This window comes from Argopecten irradians, chromosome 7 (assembly GCF_041381155.1).
Source record: "Argopecten irradians isolate NY chromosome 7, Ai_NY, whole genome shotgun sequence".
NCBI lineage: Eukaryota > Metazoa > Mollusca > Bivalvia > Pectinida > Pectinidae > Argopecten > Argopecten irradians.
This window is the reverse complement of record NC_091140.1, coordinates 18,793,297-18,805,572: the sequence shown is the minus strand read 5'-3', so window position 1 is coordinate 18,805,572 and position 12,276 is coordinate 18,793,297. Positions and strand designations below refer to the sequence as shown.

Sequence of the window (12,276 nt, the reverse complement as noted above, 5' to 3'; positions counted from 1 at the left end):
GGCAAGCCATACTTGTGTCGAGTAACACCCTAAACAAGCCAATCGTTTTTCTGGTCTAGTATTTTGAACAGTTACACTATTTACCACAATGTCTCGTGTCCGATCAGATGTCAAGCATATTTCAATCAGTGTATATTCTGATTTATGATTTGGACGCAGTTTATATGGATTTTTAATATAGCCCTTACACATGTCTAGGGGCTTTGTAAGCTGTGTTCATACAGATACACCAGGAACATATGTAAGTCGCGAAACTTCTGTAAACTCTCGTGTAGAAGTCGCACAATCGGATTAACATTAACGAAACAGCTTGTGGTTATCATATCAAGCTTATTTGATACATAAAACAAATTTAAATGTAAAATCAAAGAAAATGAACAATTAAAATAAAATCAGACTTTTCATGAACTATCGTGATTGGGCGACGTAAAATTTCCGAATGATAACATACAAGGCAGAAGTCAGTTACCTACGATTTAAATTTTTTCTGATATAGGATATACAGTGCCACCTGGTGCCTTGTTCTCCATCACAGCGGCAGATTGTTGTCCGTGTATTATAGCCATAAGCTTCTATCATACATACGGGCTTGTATACTTTAATGTACTTTTAAAATCCCTGATCTAAAAGAAATAAGAGCCGTCCAGAAAATAGCTGTACATATGTACAATGAAACACAAGGTGAACACCGCAACAATTGGTCATATTAGATTTCAATTGACCAGAAAACATGATAATTCCTGCCAGAAATAAATATCTGCTGAATTGCAAAACTTTATGACTGTTTCAAACGGACGGAGAACTCTGATATTTATTACGGAGATCTGAGGACTGCACTAAGTGTAATGTTATAAGATTTCGTAGGGATTTACTCAAGAATTTCAAAAACCTGTATCTGTCCATTTTTTATGAGGATCTGAAGGTGTGTCAAAATCTTTGTATCTTTTTTGAGTCTTTTCGACTGAAGTAAATGGTCGCGCTAGTTGAGACCTATTTCATAAATGCCTCATTAAAAGCCATCAAATACCGCTAGCCTCTGGTAATTATTAAGTGTTTATCTGCGGCAGCCATCAGCAAAAATATCTCAGCGTAATGATTAAATTTCAATATGTAGCACATTAAGGGACTCCTCGATGGTGGTCAGAATATCACTAGAGAGGTTGAGAGGCCCACAAATCAGTATTTGATGTCCATAAATGCAACCTTGCGAAGGGAGGAATTATTTTACATTTTACCTGGTGAAATACGCTCCAATACAATAGATGAAAGGGAATACTTTTTTAATCAAGTTCAGAAACCAATAAATTACACCGAGGTCAAGTCTAAGCTATGATGTTATTGTGCTTGTCCTACAATGCTCTAGAATTGATTTATTTCTCAATATACTGTAAAATTTCGACGGACAAAATACTGACAATTCACCGGATTTTTTTAATTTCAACTTCTACATCCAAATGAATATAACTTATTACATTTTTTTAATAAAAACCTATATGTGATTAGCACTTTGAAATAAATCAAGAGGATATCTTTCAATTTCTGAAAATAAATTTTATTGAAGCAATATAGTTTGTGTGAAATGTAGATGCAGCTAAGCAAACTGAACTGAAATTTCCTTCTATGGTAAAAGAATACAAACTTGGATAATTATTGCCTTTTTCCTTTCCATATAAAAATGATTTTCAGGCCATCTTTTATGAAAAATGCCACAAAATATTGTTATATATTAGTTAATTATAAGTTTTATAAGTCATAAACCTTTGTCAATGCTTTGTTTGAACGTCCAGTGTATGAACATCTTTTGCCCGCGCACTATAATTTCCTAGCCATAAATAAACTGCTAGCTGTATTGTAACATACTCCGAATTTGACGTCAAATTCAAACTAAATTGCTTATATACCGTTTATCTTGAAAGTTCATCGCAGTCAGGTTTCAATTATTTTCTCACTCCATTGTGGACAGGTCACATAAACATCAATATGCGGAAATATGGGGTATTGTCCGGACTGATAAATTTTAATCTTTAAAATAATCACGTCCATCCATCACGCTGGCTGATGACCACTATGTATCAGGCGTTGGTCAAGCGTCTAGAGTTATGAGAACGTCCAGTGAAAGCGTTAGTGACGTACTGATAAACCGTAACTGAGTACTGACTTCTACATTATAATTAACACTATAATGGTGATAACAATAGGTGCTTAGTACTCGGGCGTTTATCTCTGGCCACAATCACGCTTGACCACTACGTCCAGTTCTATAACTAATAGTAAATCTTTGTCCAGCCTTCTTATCGTCCTCTGATCTAAATTTGCTGGTCAGTACAGTCTCTTAGGACGGCCAGAACTGACCATTAGATGGACAGTTGTACAGTATATTACACGGGTATTTCGGCGTTGACCATTGGGTAACTAAAGTCAGTGATATTACTACAGGTAAAAGTGTCAATGAGAAGAATGTTTATTTTCCATTTGTGTCCTCTTTACTCCAGACAGGTAACACAATGTACGTATTTACCTGTGTCAATAAAATTAGGATGGAGCTAGTCTTCAACCTGGAGTGAATCCAACCATAATTGACACATTCGAAAACAAACCTAACATGTCAGAATCTTCACACCACTTTGGGCTCTATCTTATGTTAAAAGGATCTCCCCGGGCAGTCGTGTTCCCCTGCCTCCATCTGATGACCGTGTGTCCCTATAAAGGGCTAGAGTCAACAATGTTACCCAAGGTCAACAATAAGAAAAGGGGCCTGCTGTTTGTTTTTTGATTGTATTGGTGATAATTGTCAGGGCTGGAATCTTCACACAACGCAACAATATTGTGTCACTTCTAAGTGAGAGAATTCCTGAGGTCCCTTATCTTGACACCACCAAACAAAAACATGTGGTGCAGTCAAGATGTTCACAGATAGGCCCGGGGGTTAACTTTAACAGTTTCAAAATCACCTCAAACCAAAATAATTATATAACTTTACAGTTATTATTTAATGCTCATTTCAAAACATCACTTCATGTCCATTGATTTTTTGATTTTTTTATTTTTTTTTTTGTAATAATGACTTCTATATATTCAATAATTTCAAATTCTATGGAGAAGCAATAATTCAATTACAATTTTTGGTATAAATTACACAAAGCACAAAATGAGATCTTGCAGTTTCTATATAATTAAATCTAAAGAATAATGATCCCTAAAATGACCTAAAAAGTATTTAATAATAACCTAAATTGTAGCGTTATCATGATGATAATGCAGACTTTCAAGTAAATTAAATCTATCAAAGCAATTCAACAGAATATAACTATTTTTTTTTTTAACTTTAAACATTAATTTTGTGTGTTTATCAATGTTGCTGGACAATTTTAGACAATTATCTAAAATAATTTGCTAGATATTTGACAATTTTTTGCAATTAAGGATATTGGAACCCTATATTTGTCCTTTATTTCAATACAGGATACAGACGACAGGTTTAAAATCTGACTTCAATATTGAAAATAAAATATGATACTTTTAATTTTGAAAAAGCAGAATAGCATTCAGTGCAATTAAGTTATCGCTTGAAGAGATTTTTATTGCATGATTTGACTCTGACTTTTAAAATAGAATTAAATATACATCATAACTGTAATGAAATCTACCTCAATTACAGTGTTAATCAGTGCTGGTCACTTGGTACATTAGTATAGGAGACCATTGTATGTAAGCTTACAGGTGGAGAGTGTACAGGTGTGTAAAATGCACCTTAACATCGTTACACCTACGTCAGGTAAATACTAACGAAGCTAAGAAAAGGTGAGAAAATTTGTGTGACAGGAGAGTCGATAACAAGAGATTCTCGGACACTCTTCCTACTGTCACAATAAAGTCCTCACCGATCAAAACACGACTATAAAATCTGATTTCTCTCCCACTAACTGACCAGTACCAACTGTGACCAAACACATAAAATCGGCCCATACCGTCCACTTAATGACCAGTGAAACAAGGGCTATACAGTTCTAAGTCTGTGACGGCATTGCATACTGACCAACGTTCATTCCGACTGTCTCCCGTCAACAATATGGCTGTCACTCAAGTTCTGATATATGAGCCTCCTACCTGATTTTTGCGTTGTTTACACACTTACAGAGGTAGAACGTCAGGGGGAGCTTAAACCATAAGCATAAGAGGCCAAAATATTTCTAAGAAATGCACCTGTCAGTCAAACATGTAATTTAGCCATGGCCTTGGGGATTTCTACATATTAATTACACATATTTCAATAAAAATGGTGCCAGCAAAAAATAGATGGTCTAATACATGTCAATTTTGTAGCAAATAAATATCCTAACTGTTAGTAAATGTTCTAGTTTAATCGGACTGATCTGACGTTGATCTGAATCAGTGACTCAGACGAGTAAACAGATTCCTAATTAATGACAACGAACAAAAGGCCCATTGTGTTTTATTGTTGATTATGGTAATTACAATTAATATATTCAGGTTAAGGACTGTCTTCAAAGTGAACATTTAATGCGGAAAACATTCATCATAATTCGCAGAATAAAACTGTATCGCTGTTCCATTTTCTATAAGGTATAGATATAACTGAGTGACTTAATTTCTTTGTGAAAATTTGTAAAATACCTGTACTTTATATCAAAGTTGAATACTTCAGATTTTGCCCAATACATTCAGTTCGTTAGTACTAAAGTATCCTACACAAAAAACCTCCAAATATTTCCTTAAAGCAAAATATTTCCGAGATACAAACCATAAATTATGATAACAATTACTTAAAATAATTTAACAAATTAAGAATGTTATCAGAGTTTTTTAAATCTTGGTTAACACTTTAAAACTTCTAACTATATATATATGATTTTGCTGTTTTTAATGTTTACTTTACATCTTAAGGATAATTCCAGGACTTCCATGTAGATATAAAATTCCATTAAGAGATAATTTAACAGTTAATTTTCGCTCCGACACATTTATACCCCGAACTGTTACTCCCACAACCTTCAACATAGCTAAAGTCTAATGGAGCATGGGTAGTGTGGACATCGAGAGGAATCTACCACTACGAAATGTTTGATTTTACAAACACAGCTTCATATGTATGAATCATAAAACTGGTATAAGACATGTTCCAGTAACTTTATATTTCATTTTTTGATTGTCCAGAATTCTGGCTTCAGATAATGGAGAGTATATAGGTCTAGCATATAGTAAAATTTATACCACTATCAAACATGTAGAAATTACCAACACATATTTAGAAATTATCATGCATTAATATTTATTTTGGAAGCATTTTAGATTAATCATATTTTTTGTTTACAAATAAAGTAAACATTGTGTTACTTTTTATAGTAATTTATGGAGAGATGTTTGAAGTTTTTTCACAGTTGTATTTACATAATATCTATCGTAATCTTTAATTTATGCATTGTCAGTTTTCTAGTAGCATGATTTGTCATAATTTTCCACTGTCATTTTAACAGTTAGTAAAACAGGACATACAAATACAATGTAGATACTGTATGCAATAAACATCACTGTCCTCTGCAGTAAAATAAACTCTGTGATTTTCTGGGTATAAAGAGGTAGGTACCAGGTATTATATAAATAAAAAGATAATAAACTTTTCCTTACAAGACACATGATACCTGTTTGTGTGTCAATTAAATCTGTAATTTAGTAACTTTGATGAGAGTATATTAGATAGATAAGACGATAACTTACCTGTCAGGTGTAAACGCAGGTGAGTTTTTTCATCACCGTTAGGATAACACATCACACACACATAACCCTGTCATTAATAAATTCCAATCAGGACAGGTAAAAACGCTTGTCACCTGTTTTTAACGTAAGAACGGTAAATAAAAACTGCGAGTAGAGTTAAACACACCTCTCTATGTCCATAAGCTTTCCTCCATGTGAGACTCTCTCTAATGTTAACACAGAGATAGGCTGGTGTTCAATCAACCATGACCACAGGTCACATGATCTGGGCTATCGCAGTCGAGCGCCTTTTTTCCCTCACTCACCTGGAAATATAAGATGCGTTTGAGATTCTGTAAATATTTGAGATGACTTTTAAATGATGGAAAAAGAAATTGAGAGGATGTATCAATCTAGATTTACAGTAAAGAAATCATTAATGATATACATGTATACAGGTAACATACAGGTAACAGAGATTTGTGTAAGAATAGCCGACAATCCCTCAAGTGAGATGGCGACATCATCAACTGTTTATTAATCGGCGTTTCCTACCAATGACGTTGGAGGATATGAAGATGTGTATGTTTGACACATCAAAACAAAAACCTCAAATATTGGTGTAGTTAATAATTAGGAGTATACATGTGAATCATACAGGTGCGTAGTACAATTACATAAATCAAAAGCACCGCAATGACAATAAACTAAAGCACTGTTCTATACAGATAATGTTTAGTATATTAATGTAGGTGGGAAAAAATACAAAAAACATCCATAAACAATCGGCTCTCCCTAACCAATACATGTATTTATAGAGAAGGCACTGACAAGATTTTGATACAATTTAATCATCATATTAACTGTCAAAACTGGCCCTTTGCGAATCCAGATCCTTGACTATTTCTGTCCAATTGTATCTATTTATAGTGTCTAATTAAAACCTGTAGAATCAGGAAACCTGGCTATAGTGGCCAAACATTAAGTCCCAGGGACATCTGGTTTGCACAATATATACAGAAAAACTGTATATGTTATAGATTTATAATGCGGTGAATTTAAGCCAATTAAAGTAAAATATTAAACAAAACTTTTTATTACATGAAATTATAACAAATCAAAACATTTAATTAAAAGGCATATACGCTTTTCAAATAAAAATTTGAGTATGAAGGTATCAAATCTATTAATAAATCACAAACTAATATAATTAAAAGACATCTTTAGGCAGCAAAATTAGGATTCACTTAAAAGTTGATGATCTATATATGACTAATGCTTCCTCAGTCTTTTAAATCTTTTAGTATTTTGAATTTATCACTCATAAAGATTTTTAATGCATTTTTTAATGATGACAGGGACATAGATACATATAAATCTCAAATAATGGAAAATTATATTTATAAGCATTAAAAAATCATTTTGAAAATCACCATTAGAACAACTTTAATCCTCATTTATACAATGTCATACAGTAATTGAATTCATGATAATCGGTACAACTTTTATCCTGTTACAGTTTTATATGCCCTGAAAATCATGTAACAGTGACCTACTTAGTTCATTAATCCCAACTTAATCCCAGTAAATCCCCTGCACATGCCAAACACAAAGGGTAGTGACACTTTCACACCCTGACTTAAGGCAGCCCACTACCTACATGTATTAAGATAAAAGGTAGGTTCAGTTCGGACCACGCTGACATCTAACTCTGGCCAATTGTCTTTCATGTCCATATATCTCCATTACCACCACTTCAAGGTTGACCCCAGGGGACATAACCCTAAGTGCCATCCATCACGAGCCATATAAGGCTGTCAGGGTCTTGTGCGACAAACATAGAGATCTACAGTAGTACTACGGCCATTGTCAGAGTGACCGCGAGTGACCAGTGTACCTCAGGCTAGTTGTACTTATACCCAGAGGTGCCACATACACGTTTGTATACACTACAGGACATTCTAATGTAATAATTATAAATTATCTACCTGTATTGGCCCTAACTGGACATGTCAGTTGACACCTTGTGTGAAATACTGGGAAATCAATTAAGCCATATTGCAATCCTGATGGTCAGTTTATACAATCTGAGACTAAGTCCCTACTACCATCCACGATGGTCTGTCTGGTACAGCCACAATGGTCAGTTTGGTACTGCCTCAATGGTCAGTCTGGTACTGCCTCAATGGTCAGTTTGGTACTGCCTCAATGGTCAGTCTGGTACTGCCTCAATGGTCAGTTTGGTACTGATGTAAGTCTGGCCTTGCAGCTAAAGTTTGGTTCATTAGCTAGTCTGTCACCTATGACCGATAATTGGTCCTTAATTTGCAGCTTCCACACATTTTATGGGTGATATGACTTTGGTTAGTACATCTGAAATAATCAATTCTAGATCATTGACATAAGTGTAAATTATTCAAAGTCTGCCAGAACATATTCCACTGGATTATTTGGACACCACAACAAAACTAGATGCCAATTTCAAACTGAAAAGTCATGAAACTTAAGTTTATTCTAATTTGAAAACAACTGACAAGTGCTTTAAGTCCTGGTTTGGGATTCAAAATGAAGCACAATTTGAAAAAAAACTATCAAAAAATTTAAAAGAGTTCTATAGTTTTAAGACTTTGAAATACTCAAATGCATGAAGAGCAATTTAAAAACCATCCTAAACATCTAGAATAATTTTTAAAATAGCACAATACATAAAGGATAGTTATACAAAAAATATAGGCATCAATTAAGTTTTGGAAATATCCTTAAGCATTTATAAGAATAGTTTGTTCCATAGGGCAATAAAGCATTTAGAAGTTTTGGTAAACATTATATATATAAACTCAAGGAACATGCAATTACTGTAATGTTCTTAAGGAACAGGGCAGTTTTGAAATGATTCTGAAAAATCAAGCACCATTTTGCTGGAAATATTATCCTATAGAGAAAAATTACCGTTTGTCAGATAGACTGTTGTTTGAGCAAATGATTAAGACATTGTGAACCATTGTTTTACAAAAAGGTTTTGTTCTAAATCTGTCAAAGATGAATATAGATCTGCTTTCATCAGTTGATGGATTTCTAAATAAAAAGTGTATTGAAGTACTATATTATATTAAGTAATGGAAATGACATAATTCCATTACCGTCTATCATTAATATTATGCTATTTAGCACTGTCAATAAGTCCGTCCAGTAATTACACTCAGGTTTATTGGCCAATCGCTGGGTCAGATCAACCCGAAACAATACACAACACACTGCCACACACCTGGAATTCGGCTAACTACCTGTAGTCTTTAAAGTCGTTAACCTGGCTATAGAACAATAATGTCTACCTGATATTATCTATATAAAGTATCCTGATAATCTTTGGCCTATTGAATAATTGACTATAAACAAATAAAAAATCTATTGATCAGGGAGTTTACCATATGGTCCCGTTCCCGGCTGTTTTTTAGCCCTGATTAAAGGTTGGGAAAAGTTTGTTTATCAAGGGGATATCTTTACAGACTGATTTTCTGGGTGAAAGTTAGGTAAGCTATCTGATAGCATTATAGTTAAGTGTTTCACAACTTCACAGCAATTATCAGAAAAAAAGAGTTATTTCAGAAATAAATCAAAATTGTAATTTTTCCTTAAATCTCAAAGACTTATCGTCCATCAGAGTAAAAAAAAATCTTTAAACATTAATCAGAGTTTCATTTAAAGAACAAAAATTCACATTCCGGTGTCTACAACTACAGCAATATTTTCAAAACCATAGATTAGCATCTATGGCTACATAACTCAAAACCATAGATTAGCATCTATGGCTACATAACTCAAAACACCAATGAGAGAAGCTCATTACAAGCTTTCTTCACGAGCAACTACAGCAGTACTATAAAGAGACAAGGTTACAAGTTTGAGAATATATTCTAAATACTGTGTGATATCAGTTTTCTGTGACACTAATTTGTCATGGCATTATAACAAGTATATTACCTTTATTTCAATAACATGTCCTTTCGCAGGGAGCAAACATAACAGTTCCATTCTTCACATGGTTTTATATGCTCTATATTCTGATCTTGGTAGCTTTACTGAACAGACTTTGTCAATTTAGTCTTCTATGAATACTCGCCCATTATTACCAAATAATTGTCCCGATTACAATTTCGATCATGTATACTCATACATTATTGCACATGTATTATACAACTCTATTCACCAGGTAATTGCTGACTAAGTCAACTGACAACCGTAATAATCAATTTTCAATAGAATTCTAAACATTGTTCCTGACGTCATAACAAACGGACTAGCTGGTACATATCAAAGTGTATTTAATACATAACAGCTATCCATTCCATCGAACTCTTACAGGAAACAGTTTGATATCGCCTACTTGATAAAACCTATTGTGGAACCCACAATTTATCTTGATTCCGATCTTGCAAACATTACACAGAGTAAACAATCCGGTTTATCAATACGTTATCAATTGCCTTTTTATAGATTCTACAAGCTTTTGTTACTAAGACAAAGAAATCCTTTCAAACACCAACACTTCCACAGCACAAGTCAACTTTTCATAGTTTTGTCGACCGCGGTAGATCTGCCTCATAAATTTCTACCAGGCTTCTGGGTTCATTAACCATATAAGGTAAATGGAGGTTAGAATCGTTAGGAAGAGCTAACAAATCTTCTATCTATGGCTAAAATGACATGTTTGGTAATTAAGATGACAGTTGGTAATAAAATATAGTATTAGGGTTCTTTCAGAAAACATGGACACAATGGAAGATGTACATTAATTATTGACCAAGAGTGATGAGGATTTGACCACTCAGCAAATTGATACATTACTCAACATGTTTGATTTTTTCAGTTTAATTTTTTACAAAGTGGTGTTAATTGAAGTCTCAATGTTCCTATAACTTAATTAAAGATCCTTTTTATTGTGATATTGATAAATGTTCCATGCACCTGGATTTACAAGTTTCCTTGACTTACTGCAATATTCCTTAACTCATTTGTCCCTGAAGACACATTTAGACTCTTCTTAATCAAAGACTAAACCAGTCTATTATGAAATTTCAGGGATGATTAAGTTCATTTAGTACACTTTCCATACAGCTATGGAGCATGAGAACATCCACCATCACAAGCCTGTTTTAATGTTTCACTAAATGTTGGAAAATAAAGCCATGTAAATAACTTACATTGAAGCTGAACCCTGAGATATATTTATTTTGTGTCTCCTTGTGATAGTGGGACTCTTGCCTACTCCATAGTGCTATCACACTGAATTATACTGCCAAAAGACATTGAGTAGTACACCCAACCTGGTCAAATTATACATGTACCTTTAACATAGGTAATTACTTCATAATTTGGAATATTTCTGATATTTTTTTTTTTAAATAATAACAATAAAAAAAAAAACCACAATACACACATATTTAATTTGATTCAAGGATGGCACTAAAAAACAAACAAAAAATGAAGAAAAAAAAAATCAAACCTTCATGATAAAAAAAGCACCAAAACCCCTAAAATATCCAAAAATATTACCCAAATATGACATCAAAGATACATGTAGTTCATCACAATCAGTCATCTAGTACATGGAAATATGTGTCCACGCTTGATTGATCAAGTTATGCTTTATATAAAACATTACCATACACATAAATAATTGACCTAATAATTATACACATTACAATCTAATTGTAGTAATTTATAAGGATTTTATGATGTTCCCCCCTTTTTCAGACTCAACAGAAATAACATGTGATTTGTCTTTTTTTATACGAACAAATTACAAATTGAGAATTGTATGTGAATACAGAATAAAAAAGGGTGAAGCGTTTGTGATCTGTCACTGATTTAAGCAGTGATTAGTTACTATAATTACATTGTCATCATTGCCTCCATGTCTATTCATCATCTGGCCTGATCACATATAGATTCTGTATAACAAACATGTATCCTGGTTATGTTGCTATAAAATGTATATTGTAAATGCACTAACTTTGGTGCTAACAAAATTGACCCAAAATTGATTTTAAATAGGTACGTGCAGTGATGAATTCTAGAATCAAGAACCAGAAACTACTGAAAAGGATAACAAATGTTTTAAAAACATTTGAAAGTGTATTATGGGTCTTTCTCAATTTTTTTTCAATCCTTTGTATTTAGTGAGTGTTTTTGATTTGTCCTATCAACAAAGAGCAAAACAGGTTAAGAGGTCAATCTCAATTACATCATACTACTCTGTCAAAGTTTCATTTTCTTGTTTCACTTTTTCGATATAGGTACCTTTCAGAGTTACTTCCCCTTGTTTTGCTACAGGTACAGCGGTGGTTTGTCAGACTGCGGGAGTGGAGACGGTAACATTTCTTTTATCACTTTGTATTAGTTGACCATTTACATTTTATCAACATTTATGATGAAGTAAATCATGATAAGTTGTAAGTCTCATGACCTTGCTTTTAATATGTTAGTCCATGAAAACCCACTGGTCCCACTAAAATAGACTTATCAAGGACATTAACAGAATGGGGTTGTAATATATATATA

The 12,276-nt window shown here is 33.3% G+C and overlaps 1 protein-coding gene across 3 annotated transcripts in view; it reads right to left on the bottom strand.

The window, feature by feature from the left end:
• LOC138327765 (protocadherin gamma-B7-like) overlaps positions 1–12,276 on the bottom strand; it is a 56,020-nt gene that overhangs the window by 27,314 nt on the left and 16,430 nt on the right. For 2 of the 3 annotated variants that reach the window (XM_069274118.1, XM_069274116.1), the window contains exon 2: positions 5,737–6,041. The gene's annotated coding sequence lies outside the window, so the exon portion shown is untranslated. The remainder of the gene's footprint in view (positions 1–5,736; positions 6,042–12,276) is intronic. The other variant, XM_069274117.1, reaches the window with a different exon arrangement.